This window comes from Ambystoma mexicanum, chromosome 10, assembly GCF_040938575.1.
Source record: "Ambystoma mexicanum isolate Mex_15411 chromosome 10, UKY_AmexF1_1, whole genome shotgun sequence".
Classification (NCBI taxonomy): domain Eukaryota; kingdom Metazoa; phylum Chordata; class Amphibia; order Caudata; family Ambystomatidae; genus Ambystoma; species Ambystoma mexicanum.
Genome location: NC_090932.1, coordinates 22,591,062 through 22,607,168, shown reverse-complemented (window position 1 = coordinate 22,607,168; position 16,107 = coordinate 22,591,062).

Sequence of the window (16,107 nt, the reverse complement as noted above, 5' to 3'; positions counted from 1 at the left end):
TGCCAGCCACTCTCTCCTCATTCCCTGCCAGCTCCAGTGGGAACATGGCATTAGTCGAGATTCGAGGAGCCAGTGGCAGCCACTCTCTCCTCATTCCCTGCCAGCTCCAGTGGGAACATGGCATTAGTCTAGATTCGAGGAGCCAGTGGCAGCCACTCTCTCCTCACAGACACTCTCTCCTCATTCCCTGCCAGCTCCAGTGACAGGCACTCTCTCCTCATTCCCTGCCAGCTGCAGCGGGAACATGGCATTAGTCGAGATTCGAGGAGCCAGTGGCAGCCACTCTCTCCTTATCATTCTCTGCCAGCTGCAGCGGGAACATGGCATTAGTCAAGATTCAAGGAGCCAGTGGTAGCCACATCTCCTCATTCCCTGCCAGCTGCAGCGGGAACATGGCATTAGTCGAGATTCAAGGAGCCAGTGCCAGCCACTCTCTCCTCATTCCCTGCCAGCTGCAGCAGGAACATGGCATTAGTCGAGATTCAAGGAGCCAGTGGCAGCCACTCTCTCCACATTCCCTGCCAGCTGCAGAGGGAACATGGCATTAGTCGAGATTCGAGGAGCAAGTGTCATCCACTCTCTCCTCACAGGCTCTCTCTCCTCATTCCCTGCCAGTTGCAGTGGGAACATGGGATTAGTCGAGATTCGAGGAGCCAGTGGCAGCCACTCTCTCCTCATTCCCTGCCAGCTGCAGCAGGAACATGGCATTAGTCGAGATTCAAGGAGCCAGTGTCAGCCACTTTCTACTCACAGGCACTCTCTCCTCATTCCCTGCCAGCTCCAGTGACAGGCACTCTCTCCTCATTCCCTGCAAGCACCAGCAGGAACATGGCATTAGTTGAGATTCAAGGAGCCAGTGGCAGCCACTCTCTCCTCATTCCCTGCCAGCTCCAGTGGGAACATGGCATTTGTCGAGATTCGAGGAGCCAGTGTCAGCCACTCTTTCCTCACAGGCACTCTCTCCTCATTCCCTGCCAGCTGCAGTGTGAACATGGCATTAGTCGAGATTCAAGGAGCCAGTGGCAGCCACTCTCTCCTCATTCCCTGCCAGCTCCAGTGATAGGCACTCTCTCCTCATTCCCTTCCAGCTTCAGTGGGAACATGGCATTAGCCGAGATTCGAGGAGCCAGTGGCAGCCACCCTCTCCTCACAGGCACTCTCTCCTCATTCCCTGCCAGCTCCAGTGACAGGCACTCTCTCCTCATTCCCTGCCAGCTGCAGCAGGAACATGGCATTAGTCGAGATTCAAGGAGCCAGTGGCAGCCACTCTCTCCTCATTCCCTGCCAGCTGCAGTGTGAACATGGCATTAGTCGAGATTCGAGGACCCAGTGGCAGCCACTCTCTCCTCACAGCCACTCTCTCCTCATTCCCTGCCTGCTTCAGCGGGAACATGGCATTAGTCGAGATTCAAGGAGCCAGTGGCAGCCACTCTCTCCTCATTCCCTGCCAGCTCCAGTGACAGGCACTCTCTTCCCATTCCCTGCCAGCTCCAGTGACAGGCACTCTCTCCTCATTCCCTGCCAGCTCCAGCGGGAACATGGCATTAGTCGAGATTCGAGGAGCCAATGTCAGCCACTCTCTCCTCACAGGCCCTCTCTCCTCATTCCCTGCCAGCTCCAGTGACAGGCACTCTCTCCTCATTCCCTGCCAGCTCCAGTGGGAACATGGCATTAGTAGAGATTCGAGGAGCCAATGTTAGCCACTCTCTCCTCACAGGCCCTCTCTCCTCATTCCCTGCCAGCTCCAGTGACAGGCACTCTCTCCTCATTCCCTGCCACCTCCAGTGGGAACATGGCATTAGTAGAGATTCGAGGAGCCAGTGGCAGCCACTCTCTCCTCACAGGCACTCTCTCCTCATTCCCTGCAAGCACCAGCAGGAAAGTGGCATTAGTCGAGATTCGAGGAGCCAGTGTCAGCCACTCTCTCCTCACAGGCACTCTCTCCTCATTCCCTGCTAGCTCCAGTGACAGGCACTCTCTCCTCATTCCCTGCAAGCACCAGCAGGAACATGGCATTAGTCGAGATTCAAGGAGCCAGTGGCAGCCACTCTCTCCTCATTCCCTGCCAGCTCCAGTGACAGGCACTCTCTTCCCATTCCCTGCCAGCTCCATTGACAGGTACTCTCTCCTCATCCCCTGCCAGCTCCAGCGGGAACATGGCATTAGTCGAGATTCGAGGAGCCAGTGGCAGCCACTCTCTGCTCATTCCCTGCCAGCTCCAGTGACAGGCACTCTCTTCCCAGTCCCTGCCAGCTCCAGTGGCAGGCACTCTCTCCTCATTCCCTGCCAGCTCCAGCGGGAACATGGCATTAGTCGAAATTCGAGGAGCCAGTGGCAGCCACTCTCTCCTCACGGGCACTCTCTCCTCATTCCCTGCCAGCTCCAGCGACATGCACTCTCTCCTCATTCCCTGCCAGCTCCAGCGGAAGGATGGCATTAGTCGAGATTCAAGGAGCCAGTGGCAGCCACTCTCTCCTCACAGGCACTCTCTCCTCATTCCCCTGCCAGCTCCAGCGGGAACATGGGATTAGTCGAGATTCAAGGAGCCAGTGTCATCCACTCTCTCCTCACAGGCACGCTCTCCTCATTCCCTTCCAGCTCCAGTGACAGGCACTCTCTCCTCATTCCCTGCCAGCTCCAGCGGGAACATGGCATTAGTCGAGATTCGAGGAGCCAGTGGCAGCCACTCTTTCCTCATCATTCCCTGACAGCTGCAGCGGGAACATGGCATTAGTCAAGATTCAAGTAGGCAGTGCAGCCACTATCTCCTCATCATTCCCTATCACCTGCAGTGGGAACATGGGATTAGTCGAGATTCAAGGAGCCAGTGTCAGCCACTCTCTCCTCACAGGCACTCTCTCCTCATTCCCTGCCAGCTCCAGTGACAGGCACTCTCTCCTCATTCCCTGCCAGCTCCAACGGGAAAATGGCATTAGTCGAGATTCAAGGAGCCAGTGGCAGCCACTCTCTCCTCATTCCCTGCCAGCTCCAGTGGGAACATGGCTTTAGTCGAGATTCGAGGAGCCAGTGGCAGCCACTCTCTCCTCATTCCCTGCCAGCTCCAGTGGGAACATGGCATTAGTCGAAATTCGAGGAGCCAGTGTCAGCCACTCTCTCCTCACAGGCACTCTCGCCTCATTCCCTGCCAGCTCCAGTGACAGGCACTCTCTCCTCATTCCCTGGAAGCACCAGCAGGAAAGTGGCATTAGTCGAGATTCAAGGAGCCAGTGTCAGCCACTCTTTCCTCACAGGCAATCTCTCTTCATTCCCTGCCAGCTGCAGCGGGAACATGGCATTAGTCGAGATTCAAGGAGCCATTGACAGCCACTCTCTCTTTATTCCCTGCCAGCTCCAGTGGGAACATGGGATTAGTCGAGATTCAAGGAGCCAGTGTCAGCCACTCTCTCCTCACAGGCACTCTCTCCTCATTCCCTGCCAGCTCCAGTGACAGGCACTCTCTCCTCATTCCCTGCCAGCTCCAACGGGAAAATGGCATTAGTCGAGATTCAAGGAGCCAGTGGCAGCCACTCTCTCCTCATTCCCTGCCAGCTCCAGCGGGAACATGGCATTAGTCGAGATTCGAGGAGCCAGTGGCAGCCACTCTCTCCTCATTCCCTGCCATCTCCAGTGGGAACATGGCATTAGTCGAAATTCGAGGAGCCAGTGTCACCCACTCTCTCCTCACAGGCACTCTCTCCTCATTCCCTGCCAGCTCCAGTGACAGGCACTCTCTCCTCATTCCCTGCAAGCACCAGCAGGAAAGTGGCATTAGTCGAGATTCAAGGAGCCAGTGTCAGCCACTCTTTCCTCACAGGCAATCTCTCTTCATTCCCTGCCAGCTGCAGCGGGAACATGGCATTAGTCGAGATTCAAGGAGCCATTGACAGCCACTCTCTCTTTATTCCCTGCCAGCTCCAGTGGGAACATGGCATTTGTCGAGATTCGAGAAGGCAGTGTCAGCCACTCTTTCCTCACAGGCACTCTCTCCTCATTCCCTGCTAGCTGCAGTGGGAACATGGCATTAGTCGAGATTCAAGGAGCCAGTGGCAGCCACTCTCTCCTCATTCCCTGCCAGCTCCAGTGACAGGCACTCTCTTCCCATTTCCTGCCAGCTCCAGTGACAGGCACTCTCTCCTCATTCCCTGCCTGTTGCAGCGGGATGATGGCATTAGTCGAGATTGAAGGAGCCAGTGGCAGCCACTCTCTCCTCACAGCCACTCTCTCCTCATTCCCTGCCTGCTTCAGCGGGTACATGGCATTAGTCGAGATTCAAGGAGCCAGTGGCAGCCACTCTCTCCTCATTCCCTGCCAGCTCCAGTGACAGGCACTCTCTTCCCATTCCCTGCCAGCTCCAGTGACAGGCACTCTCTCCTCATTCCCTGCCAGCTCCAGCGGGAACATGGCATTAGTCGAGATTCGAGGAGCCAATGTCAGCCACTCTCTCCTCACAGGCCCTCTCTCCTCATTCCCTGCCAGCTCCAGTGACAGGCACTCTCTCCTCATTCCCTGCCAGCTCCAGTGGGAACATGGCATTAGTAGAGATTCGAGCTGCCAGTGGCAGCCACTCTCTCCTCACAGGCACACTCTCTTCATTCCCTGCCTGCTTCAGCGGGAACATGGCATTAGTCGAGATTCGAGGAGCCAGTGGCAGCCACTCTCTCCTCACAGGCACTCTCTTCTCATTCCCTGCCAGCTCCAGTGACAGGCACTCTCTCCTCATTCCCTGCCAGCTCCAGCGGGAAAATGGCATTAGTCAAGATTCAAGGAGCCAGTGGCAGCCACTCTCTCCTTATCCCCTGCCAGCTCCAGCGGGAACATGGCATTAGTCGAGATTCAAGGAGCCAGTGTCAGCCACTCTCTCCTCACAGGCACTCTCTCCTCATTCCATGCCAGCTCCAGCGGGAACATGGCATTAGTTGAGATTCAAGGAGCCAGTGGCAGAAACTCTCTCCTCATTCCCTGCCAGTCCAGTGACAGGCACTCTCTCCTCATTCCCTGCCAGCTCCAGCGGGAACATGGCATTAGTCGAGATTCGAGGAGCCAGTGTCAGCCACTCTCTCCTCACAGGCACTCTCTCCCCATTCCCTGCCAACTCCAGTGGCAGGCACTCTCTCCTCATTCCCTGCCAGCTGCTTTGGGAACATGGCATTAGTCGAGATTCGAGAAGCCAGTGGCAGCCACTCTCTCCTCATCATTCCCTGCCAGCTGCAGCGAGAACATGGCATTAGTCGAGATTCAAGGAGCCAGTGGCAGACACTCTCTCCTCACAGGCCCTCTCTCTGCATTCCCTGCCAGCTCCAGTGACAGGCACTCTCTCCTCATTCCCTGCCAGCTCCAGCGGGAACATGGCATTAGTCGATTTTTGAAGAGCCAGTGGCAGCCACTCTCTCCTCACAGGCACTCTCTCCTCATTCCCTGCCAGCTGCAGCGGGAACATGGCATTAGTCGAGAATCAAGGAGCCAGTGGCAGCCTCTCTCTCCTCACAGGAACTCTCTCCTCATTCCCTGCCTGCTGCAGCGGGATGATGGCATTAGTCGAGATTGAAGGAGCCAGTGGCAACAACTCTCTCCTCACAGGCACTCTCTCCTCATTCCCTGCCAGCTCCAGCGGGAACATAGCATAAGTCGAGATTCGAGGAGCCAGTGGCAGCCACTCTCTCCTCACAGGCACTCTTTCCTCATTCCCTGCCAGCTCTAGTGACAAGCACTCCCTCCTCATTCGCTGCCATCTCCAGCGGGAACATGGCATTAGTTGAGATTCGAGGACCCAGTGGCAGCCACTCTCTCCTCATCAGTCCCTGCCAGCTGCAGCGGGAACATGGCATTAGTCGAGATTCAAGGAGCCAGTGGCAGACACTCTCTCCTCATCATTCCCTGCCAGCTGCAGCGGGAACATGGGATTAGTCGATATTCAAGGAGCCAGTGGCAGCCACTCTCTCCTCACAGGCACTCTCTCCTCATTCCCTGTCAGCTCCAGTGACAGGCACTCTCTCCTCTTTCCCTGACAGCTCCAACGGGAACATGGCATTAGTCGAGATTAAAGCAGCCAGTGCCAGCCACTCTCTCCTCATTCCCTGCCAGCTCCAGTGGGAACATGGCATTAGTCGAGATTCGAGGAGCCAGTGGCAGCCACTCTCTCCTCATTCCCTGCCAGCTCCAGTGGGAACATGGCATTAGTCTAGATTCGAGGAGCCAGTGGCAGCCACTCTCTCCTCACAGACACTCTCTCCTCATTCCCTGCCAGCTCCAGTGACAGGCACTCTCTCCTCATTCCCTGCCAGCTGCAGCGGGAACATGGCATTAGTCGAGATTCGAGGAGCCAGTGGCAGCCACTCTCTCCTTATCATTCTCTGCCAGCTGCAGCGGGAACATGGCATTAGTCAAGATTCAAGGAGCCAGTGGTAGCCACATCTCCTCATTCCCTGCCAGCTGCAGCGGGAACATGGCATTAGTCGAGATTCAAGGAGCCAGTGCCAGCCACTCTCTCCTCATTCCCTGCCAGCTGCAGCAGGAACATGGCATTAGTCGAGATTCAAGGAGCCAGTGGCAGCCACTCTCTCCACATTCCCTGCCAGCTGCAGAGGGAACATGGCATTAGTCGAGATTCGAGGAGCAAGTGTCATCCACTCTCTCCTCACAGGCTCTCTCTCCTCATTCCCTGCCAGTTGCAGTGGGAACATGGGATTAGTCGAGATTCGAGGAGCCAGTGGCAGCCACTCTCTCCTCATTCCCTGCCAGCTGCAGCAGGAACATGGCATTAGTCGAGATTCAAGGAGCCAGTGGCAGCCACTCTCTCCTCATTCCCTGCCAGCTGCAGAGGGAACAAGGCATTAGTCGAGATTCGAGGAGCCAGTGTCAGCCACTTTCTACTCACAGGCACTCTCTCCTCATTCCCTGCCAGCTCCAGTGACAGGCACTCTCTCCTCATTCCCTGCAAGCACCAACAGGAACATGGCATTAGTTGAGATTCAAGGAGCCAGTGGCAGCCACTCTCTCCTCATTCCCTGCCAGCTCCAGTGGGAACATGGCATTTGTCGAGATTCGAGGAGCCAGTGTCAGCCACTCTTTCCTCACAGGCACTCTCTCCTCATTCCCTGCCAGCTGCAGTGTGAACATGGCATTAGTCGAGATTCAAGGAGCCAGTGGCAGCCACTCTCTCCTCATTCCCTGCCAGCTCCAGTGATAGGCACTCTCTCCTCATTCCCTTCCAGCTTCAGTGGGAACATGGCATTAGCCGAGATTCGAGGAGCCAGTGGCAGCCACCCTCTCCTCACAGGCACTCTCTCCTCATTCCCTGCCAGCTCCAGTGACAGGCACTCTCTCCTCATTCCCTGCCAGGTCCAGCGGGAACATGGCATTAGTTGAGATTCGAAGAGCCAGTGGTAGCCACTCTTTCCTCTTCATTCCCTGCCAGCTGCAGCGGGAAAATGGCATTAGTCAAGATTGAAGGAGCCAGTGCAGCCACTCTCTCCTCATCATTCCCTGCCAGCTGCAGCGGGAACATGGGATTAGTCGAGATTCAAGGAGACAGTGTCTGCCACTCTCTCCTCACAGGCACTCTCTCCTCATTCCCTGCCAGCTCCAGTGACAGGCACTCTCTCCTCATTCCCTGCCAGCTCCAGTGACAGGCACTCTCTCCTCATTCCCTGCTAGCTCCAGTCACAGGCACTCTCCCCTCATTCCCTGCCAGCTCCAACGGGAACATGGCATTAGTCGAGATTCAAGGAGCCAGTGGCAGCCACTCTCTCCTCACAGGCACTCTCTCCTCATTCCCTGCTAGCTCCAGTGACAGGCACTCTCTCCTCATTCCCTGCCAGGTCCAGCGGGAACATGGCATTAGTTGAGATTCGAAGAGCCAGTGGTAGCCACTCTTTCCTCTTCATTCCCTGCCAGCTGCAGCGGGAAAATGGCATTAGTCAAGATTGAAGGAGCCAGTGCAGCCACTCTCTCCTCATCATTCCCTGCCAGCTGCAGCGGGAACATGGGATTAGTCGAGATTCAAGGAGACAGTGTCTGCCACTCTCTCCTCACAGGCACTCTCTCCTCATTCCCTGCCAGCTCCAGTGACAGGCACTCTCTCCTCATTCCCTGCCAGCTCCAGTGACAGGCACTCTCTCCTCATTCCCTGCTAGCTCCAGTCACAGGCACTCTCCCCTCATTCCCTGCCAGCTCCAACGGGAACATGGCATTAGTCGAGATTCAAGGAGCCAGTGGCAGCCACTCTCTCCTCACAGGCACTCTCTCCTCATTCCCTGCTAGCTCCAGTGACAGGCACTCTCTCCTCATTCCCTGCAAGCACCAGCAGGAACATGGCATTAGTCGAGATTCAAGGAGCCAGTGGCAGCCACTCTCTCCTCATTCCCTGCCAGCTCCAGTGACAGGCACTCTCTTCCCATTCCCTGCCAGCTCCATTGACAGGTACTCTCTCCTCATCCCCTGCCAGCTCCAGCGGGAACATGGCATTAGTCGAGATTCGAGGAGCCAGTGGCAGCCACTCTCTGCTCATTCCCTGCCAGCTCCAGTGACAGGCACTCTCTTCCCAGTCCCTGCCAGCTCCAGTGGCAGGCACTCTCTCCTCATTCCCTGCCAGCTCCAGCGGGAACATGGCATTAGTCGAAATTCGAGGAGCCAGTGGCAGCCACTCTCTCCTCACGGGCACTCTCTCCTCATTCCCTGCCAGCTCCAGCGACATGCACTCTCTCCTCATTCCCTGCCAGCTCCAGCGGAAGGATGGCATTAGTCGAGATTCAAGGAGCCAGTGGCAGCCACTCTCTCCTCACAGGCACTCTCTCCTCATTCCCCTGCCAGCTCCAGCGGGAACATGGGATTAGTCGAGATTCAAGGAGCCAGTGTCATCCACTCTCTCCTCACAGGCACGCTCTCCTCATTCCCTTGACAGGCACTCTCTCCTCATTCCCTGCCAGCTCCAGCGGGAACATGGCATTAGTCGAGATTCGAGGAGCCAGTGGCAGCCACTCTTTCCTCATCATTCCCTGACAGCTGCAGCGGGAACATGGCATTAGTCAAGATTCAAGTAGGCAGTGCAGCCACTATCTCCTCATCATTCCCTATCACCTGCAGTGGGAACATGGGATTAGTCGAGATTCAAGGAGCCAGTGTCAGCCACTCTCTCCTCACAGGCACTCTCTCCTCATTCCCTGCCAGCTCCAGTGACAGGCACTCTCTCCTCATTCCCTGCCAGCTCCAACGGGAAAATGGCATTAGTCGAGATTCAAGGAGCCAGTGGCAGCCACTCTCTCCTCATTCCCTGCCAGCTCCAGTGGGAACATGGCTTTAGTCGAGATTCGAGGAGCCAGTGGCAGCCACTCTCTCCTCATTCCCTGCCAGCTCCAGTGGGAACATGGCATTAGTCGAAATTCGAGGAGCCAGTGTCAGCCACTCTCTCCTCACAGGCACTCTCGCCTCATTCCCTGCCAGCTCCAGTGACAGGCACTCTCTCCTCATTCCCTGGAAGCACCAGCAGGAAAGTGGCATTAGTCGAGATTCAAGGAGCCAGTGTCAGCCACTCTTTCCTCACAGGCAATCTCTCTTCATTCCCTGCCAGCTGCAGCGGGAACATGGCATTAGTCGAGATTCAAGGAGCCATTGACAGCCACTCTCTCTTTATTCCCTGCCAGCTCCAGTGGGAACATGGGATTAGTCGAGATTCAAGGAGCCAGTGTCAGCCACTCTCTCCTCACAGGCACTCTCTCCTCATTCCCTGCCAGCTCCAGTGACAGGCACTCTCTCCTCATTCCCTGCCAGCTCCAACGGGAAAATGGCATTAGTCGAGATTCAAGGAGCCAGTGGCAGCCACTCTCTCCTCATTCCCTGCCAGCTCCAGCGGGAACATGGCATTAGTCGAGATTCGAGGAGCCAGTGGCAGCCACTCTCTCCTCATTCCCTGCCATCTCCAGTGGGAACATGGCATTAGTCGAAATTCGAGGAGCCAGTGTCACCCACTCTCTCCTCACAGGCACTCTCTCCTCATTCCCTGCCAGCTCCAGTGACAGGCACTCTCTCCTCATTCCCTGCAAGCACCAGCAGGAAAGTGGCATTAGTCGAGATTCAAGGAGCCAGTGTCAGCCACTCTTTCCTCACAGGCAATCTCTCTTCATTCCCTGCCAGCTGCAGCGGGAACATGGCATTAGTCGAGATTCAAGGAGCCATTGACAGCCACTCTCTCTTTATTCCCTGCCAGCTCCAGTGGGAACATGGCATTTGTCGAGATTCGAGAAGGCAGTGTCAGCCACTCTTTCCTCACAGGCACTCTCTCCTCATTCCCTGCTAGCTGCAGTGGGAACATGGCATTAGTCGAGATTCAAGGAGCCAGTGGCAGCCACTCTCTCCTCATTCCCTGCCAGCTCCAGTGACAGGCACTCTCTTCCCATTTCCTGCCAGCTCCAGTGACAGGCACTCTCTCCTCATTCCCTGCCTGTTGCAGCGGGATGATGGCATTAGTCGAGATTGAAGGAGCCAGTGGCAGCCACTCTCTCCTCACAGCCACTCTCTCCTCATTCCCTGCCTGCTTCAGCGGGTACATGGCATTAGTCGAGATTCAAGGAGCCAGTGGCAGCCACTCTCTCCTCATTCCCTGCCAGCTCCAGTGACAGGCACTCTCTTCCCATTCCCTGCCAGCTCCAGTGACAGGCACTCTCTCCTCATTCCCTGCCAGCTCCAGCGGGAACATGGCATTAGTCGAGATTCGAGGAGCCAATGTCAGCCACTCTCTCCTCACAGGCCCTCTCTCCTCATTCCCTGCCAGCTCCAGTGACAGGCACTCTCTCCTCATTCCCTGCCAGCTCCAGTGGGAACATGGCATTAGTAGAGATTCGAGCTGCCAGTGGCAGCCACTCTCTCCTCACAGGCACACTCTCTTCATTCCCTGCCTGCTTCAGCGGGAACATGGCATTAGTCGAGATTCGAGGAGCCAGTGGCAGCCACTCTCTCCTCACAGGCACTCTCTTCTCATTCCCTGCCAGCTCCAGTGACAGGCACTCTCTCCTCATGCCCTGCCAGCTCCAGCGGGAACATGGCATTAGTCAAGATTCAAGGAGCCAGTGGCAGCCACTCTCTCCTTATCCCCTGCCAGCTCCAGCGGGAACATGGCATTAGTCGAGATTCAAGGAGCCAGTGTCAGCCACTCTCTCCTCACAGGCACTCTCTCCTCATTCCATGCCAGCTCCAGCGGGAACATGGCATTAGTTGAGATTCAAGGAGCCAGTGGCAGAAACTCTCTCCTCATTCCCTGCCAGTCCAGTGACAGGCACTCTCTCCTCATTCCCTGCCAGCTCCAGCGGGAACATGGCATTAGTCGAGATTCGAGGAGCCAGTGTCAGCCACTCTCTCCTCACAGGCACTCTCTCCCCATTCCCTGCCAACTCCAGTGGCAGGCACTCTCTCCTCATTCCCTGCCAGCTGCTTTGGGAACATGGCATTAGTCGAGATTCGAGAAGCCAGTGGCAGCCACTCTCTCCTCATCATTCCCTGCCAGCTGCAGCGAGAACATGGCATTAGTCGAGATTCAAGGAGCCAGTGGCAGACACTCTCTCCTCACAGGCCCTCTCTCTGCATTCCCTGCCAGCTCCAGTGACAGGCACTCTCTCCTCATTCCCTGCCAGCTCCAGCGGGAACATGGCATTAGTCGATTTTTGAAGAGCCAGTGGCAGCCACTCTCTCCTCACAGGCACTCTCTCCTCATTCCCTGCCAGCTGCAGCGGGAACATGGCATTAGTCGAGAATCAAGGAGCCAGTGGCAGCCTCTCTCTCCTCACAGGAACTCTCTCCTCATTCCCTGCCTGCTGCAGCGGGATGATGGCATTAGTCGAGATTGAAGGAGCCAGTGGCAACAACTCTCTCCTCACAGGCACTCTCTCCTCATTCCCTGCCAGCTCCAGCGGGAACATAGCATAAGTCGAGATTCGAGGAGCCAGTGGCAGCCACTCTCTCCTCACAGGCACTCTTTCCTCATTCCCTGCCAGCTCTAGTGACAAGCACTCCCTCCTCATTCGCTGCCATCTCCAGCGGGAACATGGCATTAGTTGAGATTCGAGGACCCAGTGGCAGCCACTCTCTCCTCATCAGTCCCTGCCAGCTGCAGCGGGAACATGGCATTAGTCGAGATTCAAGGAGCCAGTGGCAGACACTCTCTCCTCATCATTCCCTGCCAGCTGCAGCAGGAACATGGGATTAGTCGATATTCAAGGAGCCAGTGGCAGCCACTCTCTCCTCACAGGCACTCTCTCCTCATTCCCTGTCAGCTCCAGTGACAGGCACTCTCTCCTCATTCCCTGACAGCTCCAACGGGAACATGGCATTAGTCGAGATTAAAGCAGCCAGTGCCAGCCACTCTCTCCTCATTCCCTGCCAGCTCCAGTGGGAACATGGCATTAGTCGAGATTCGAGGAGCCAGTGGCAGCCACTCTCTCCTCATTCCCTGCCAGCTCCAGTGGGAACATGGCATTAGTCTAGATTCGAGGAGCCAGTGGCAGCCACTCTCTCCTCACAGACACTCTCTCCTCATTCCCTGCCAGCTCCAGTGACAGGCACTCTCTCCTCATTCCCTGCCAGCTGCAGCGGGAACATGGCATTAGTCGAGATTCGAGGAGCCAGTGGCAGCCACTCTCTCCTTATCATTCTCTGCCAGCTGCAGCGGGAACATGGCATTAGTCAAGATTCAAGGAGCCAGTGGTAGCCACATCTCCTCATTCCCTGCCAGCTGCAGCGGGAACATGGCATTAGTCGAGATTCAAGGAGCCAGTGCCAGCCACTCTCTCCTCATTCCCTGCCAGCTGCAGCAGGAACATGGCATTAGTCGAGATTCAAGGAGCCAGTGGCAGCCACTCTCTCCACATTCCCTGCCAGCTGCAGAGGGAACATGGCATTAGTCGAGATTCGAGGAGCAAGTGTCATCCACTCTCTCCTCACAGGCTCTCTCTCCTCATTCCCTGCCAGTTGCAGTGGGAACATGGGATTAGTCGAGATTCGAGGAGCCAGTGGCAGCCACTCTCTCCTCATTCCCTGCCAGCTGCAGCAGGAACATGGCATTAGTCGAGATTCAAGGAGCCAGTGGCAGCCACTCTCTCCTCATTCCCTGCCAGCTGCAGAGGGAACAAGGCATTAGTCGAGATTCGAGGAGCCAGTGTCAGCCACTTTCTACTCACAGGCACTCTCTCCTCATTCCCTGCCAGCTCCAGTGACAGGCACTCTCTCCTCATTCCCTGCAAGCACCAACAGGAACATGGCATTAGTTGAGATTCAAGGAGCCAGTGGCAGCCACTCTCTTCTCATTCCCTGCCAGCTCCAGTGGGAACATGGCATTTGTCGAGATTCGAGGAGCCAGTGTCAGCCACTCTTTCCTCACAGGCACTCTCTCCTCATTCCCTGCCAGCTGCAGTGTGAACATGGCATTAGTCGAGATTCAAGGAGCCAGTGGCAGCCACTCTCTCCTCATTCCCTGCCAGCTCCAGTGATAGGCACTCTCTCCTCATTCCCTTCCAGCTTCAGTGGGAACATGGCATTAGCCGAGATTCGAGGAGCCAGTGGCAGCCACCCTCTCCTCACAGGCACTCTCTCCTCATTCCCTGCCAGCTCCAGTGACAGGCACTCTCTCCTCATTCCCTGCCAGGTCCAGCGGGAACATGGCATTAGTTGAGATTCGAAGAGCCAGTGGTAGCCACTCTTTCCTCTTCATTCCCTGCCAGCTGCAGCGGGAAAATGGCATTAGTCAAGATTGAAGGAGCCAGTGCAGCCACTCTCTCCTCATCATTCCCTGCCAGCTGCAGCGGGAACATGGGATTAGTCGAGATTCAAGGAGACAGTGTCTGCCACTCTCTCCTCACAGGCACTCTCTCCTCATTCCCTGCCAGCTCCAGTGACAGGCACTCTCTCCTCATTCCCTGCCAGCTCCAGTGACAGGCACTCTCTCCTCATTCCCTGCTAGCTCCAGTCACAGGCACTCTCCCCTCATTCCCTGCCAGCTCCAACGGGAACATGGCATTAGTCGAGATTCAAGGAGCCAGTGGCAGCCACTCTCTCCTCATTCCCTGCCAGCTCCAGTGACAGGCACTCTCTTCCCATTCCCTGCCAGCTCCAGTGACAGGCACTCTCTCCTCATTCCATGTCAGCTCCAGTGACAGGCACTCTCTACTCATTCCCTGCCAGCTCCAACAGGAACATGGCATTTATCGAGATTCAAGGAGCCAGTGGCAGCCACTCTCTCCTCATTCCCTGCCAGCTCCAGCGGGAACATTTCATTAGTCGAGATTCGAGGAGCCAGTGGCAGCCACTCTCTCCTCATTCCCTGGCAGCTCCAGTGGGAACATGGCATTAGTCGAAATTCGAGGAGCAAGTGTCAGCCACTCTTTCCTTACAGGCACTCTCTCCTCATTCCCTGCCCGCTCCAGTGACAGGCACTCTCTCCTCATTCCCTGCCAGCACCAGTGGGAACATGGCGTTAGTCGAGATTCGAGGAGCCAGTGGCGGCCACTCTTTTCTCATTCCCTGCCAGCTCCAACAGCAACATGGCATTAGTCGAGATTCAAGGAGCCAGTGGCAGCCACTCTCTCCTCATTCCCTGCCAGCTCCAGCGGGAACATGGCATTAGTCGAGAATCGAGGAGCCAGTGGCAGCCACTCTCTCCTCATTCCCTGCCAGCTCCAGTGGGAACATGGCATTAGTCGAAATACGAGGAGCCAGTGTCAGCCACTCTCTCCTCACATGCACTCTCTCCTCATTCCCCGACAGCTCCAGTGACAGGCACTCTCTCCTCATTCCCTGCAAGCACCAGCAGAAACATGGCATTAGTCGAGATTCAAGGAGCCAGTAGCAGCCACTCTCTCCTCATTCCCTCCCAGCTCCAGCGGGAACATGGCATTTGTCGAGATTCGAGGAGCCCGTGTCAGCCACTCTTTCCTCACAGGCACTCTCTCCTCATTCCCTGCCAGCTGCAGTGGGAACATGGCATTAGTCGAGATTCAAGGAGCCAGGGCAGCCACTCTCTCCTCATTCCCTGCCAGCTCCAGTGACAGGCACTCTCTTCCTGTTCCCTGCCAGCTCCAGTGACAGGCACTCTCTCCTTATTCCCTGCCAGCTCCAGCGGGAACATGGCATTAGTCGAGATTCGAGGAGCCAGTGTCAGCCACTCTCTCCTCACAGACCCTCTCTCCTCATTCCCTGCCAGCTCCAGCGACAGGAACTCTCTCCTCATTCCCTGCCAGCTCCAGTGGGAACATGGCATTAGGAGCCAGTGGCAGCCACTCTCTCCTCACAGGCACTCTCTCCTCATTCCCTGCCAGCTGCAGCAGGAACATGGCATTAGTCGAGATTCAAGGAGCAAGTGAAAGCCACTCTCTCCTCACAGGCACTCTCTCCTCATTCCCTGCCAGCTCCAGTGACAGGCACTCTCTCCTCATTCCCTGCCAGCTCCAACGGGAAAATGGCATTAGTCGAGATTCAAGGAGCCAGTGGCAGCCACTCTCTCCTCATTCCCTGCCAGCTCCAGCGGGAACATGGCATTAGTCGAGATTCGAGGAGCCAGTGGCAGCCACTCTCTCCTCATTCCCTGCCATCTCCAGTGGGAACATGGCATTAGTCGAAATTCGAGGAGCCAGTGTCACCCACTCTCTCCTCACAGGCACTCTCTCCTCATTCCCTGCCAGCTCCAGTGACAGCCACTCTCTCTTTATTCCCTGCCAGCTCCAGTGGGAACATGGGATTAGTCGAGATTCAAGGAGCCAGTGTCAGCCACTCTCTCCTCACAGGCACTCTCTCCTCATTCCCTGCCAGCTCCAGTGACAGGCACTCTCTCCTCATTCCCTGCCAGCTCCAAATGGAAAATGGCATTAGTCGAGATTCACGGAGCCAGTGGCAGCCACTCTCTCCTCATTCCCTGCCAGCTCCAGCGGGAACATGGCATTAGTCGAGATTCGAGGAGCCAGTGGCAGCCACTCTCTCCTCATTCCCTGCCATCTCCAGTGGGAACATGGCATTAGTCGAAATTCGAGGAGCCAGTGTCACCCACTCTCTCCTCACAGGCACTCTCTCCTCATTCCCTGCCAGCTCCAGTGACAGGCACTCTCTCCTCATTCCCTGCAAGCACCAGCAGGA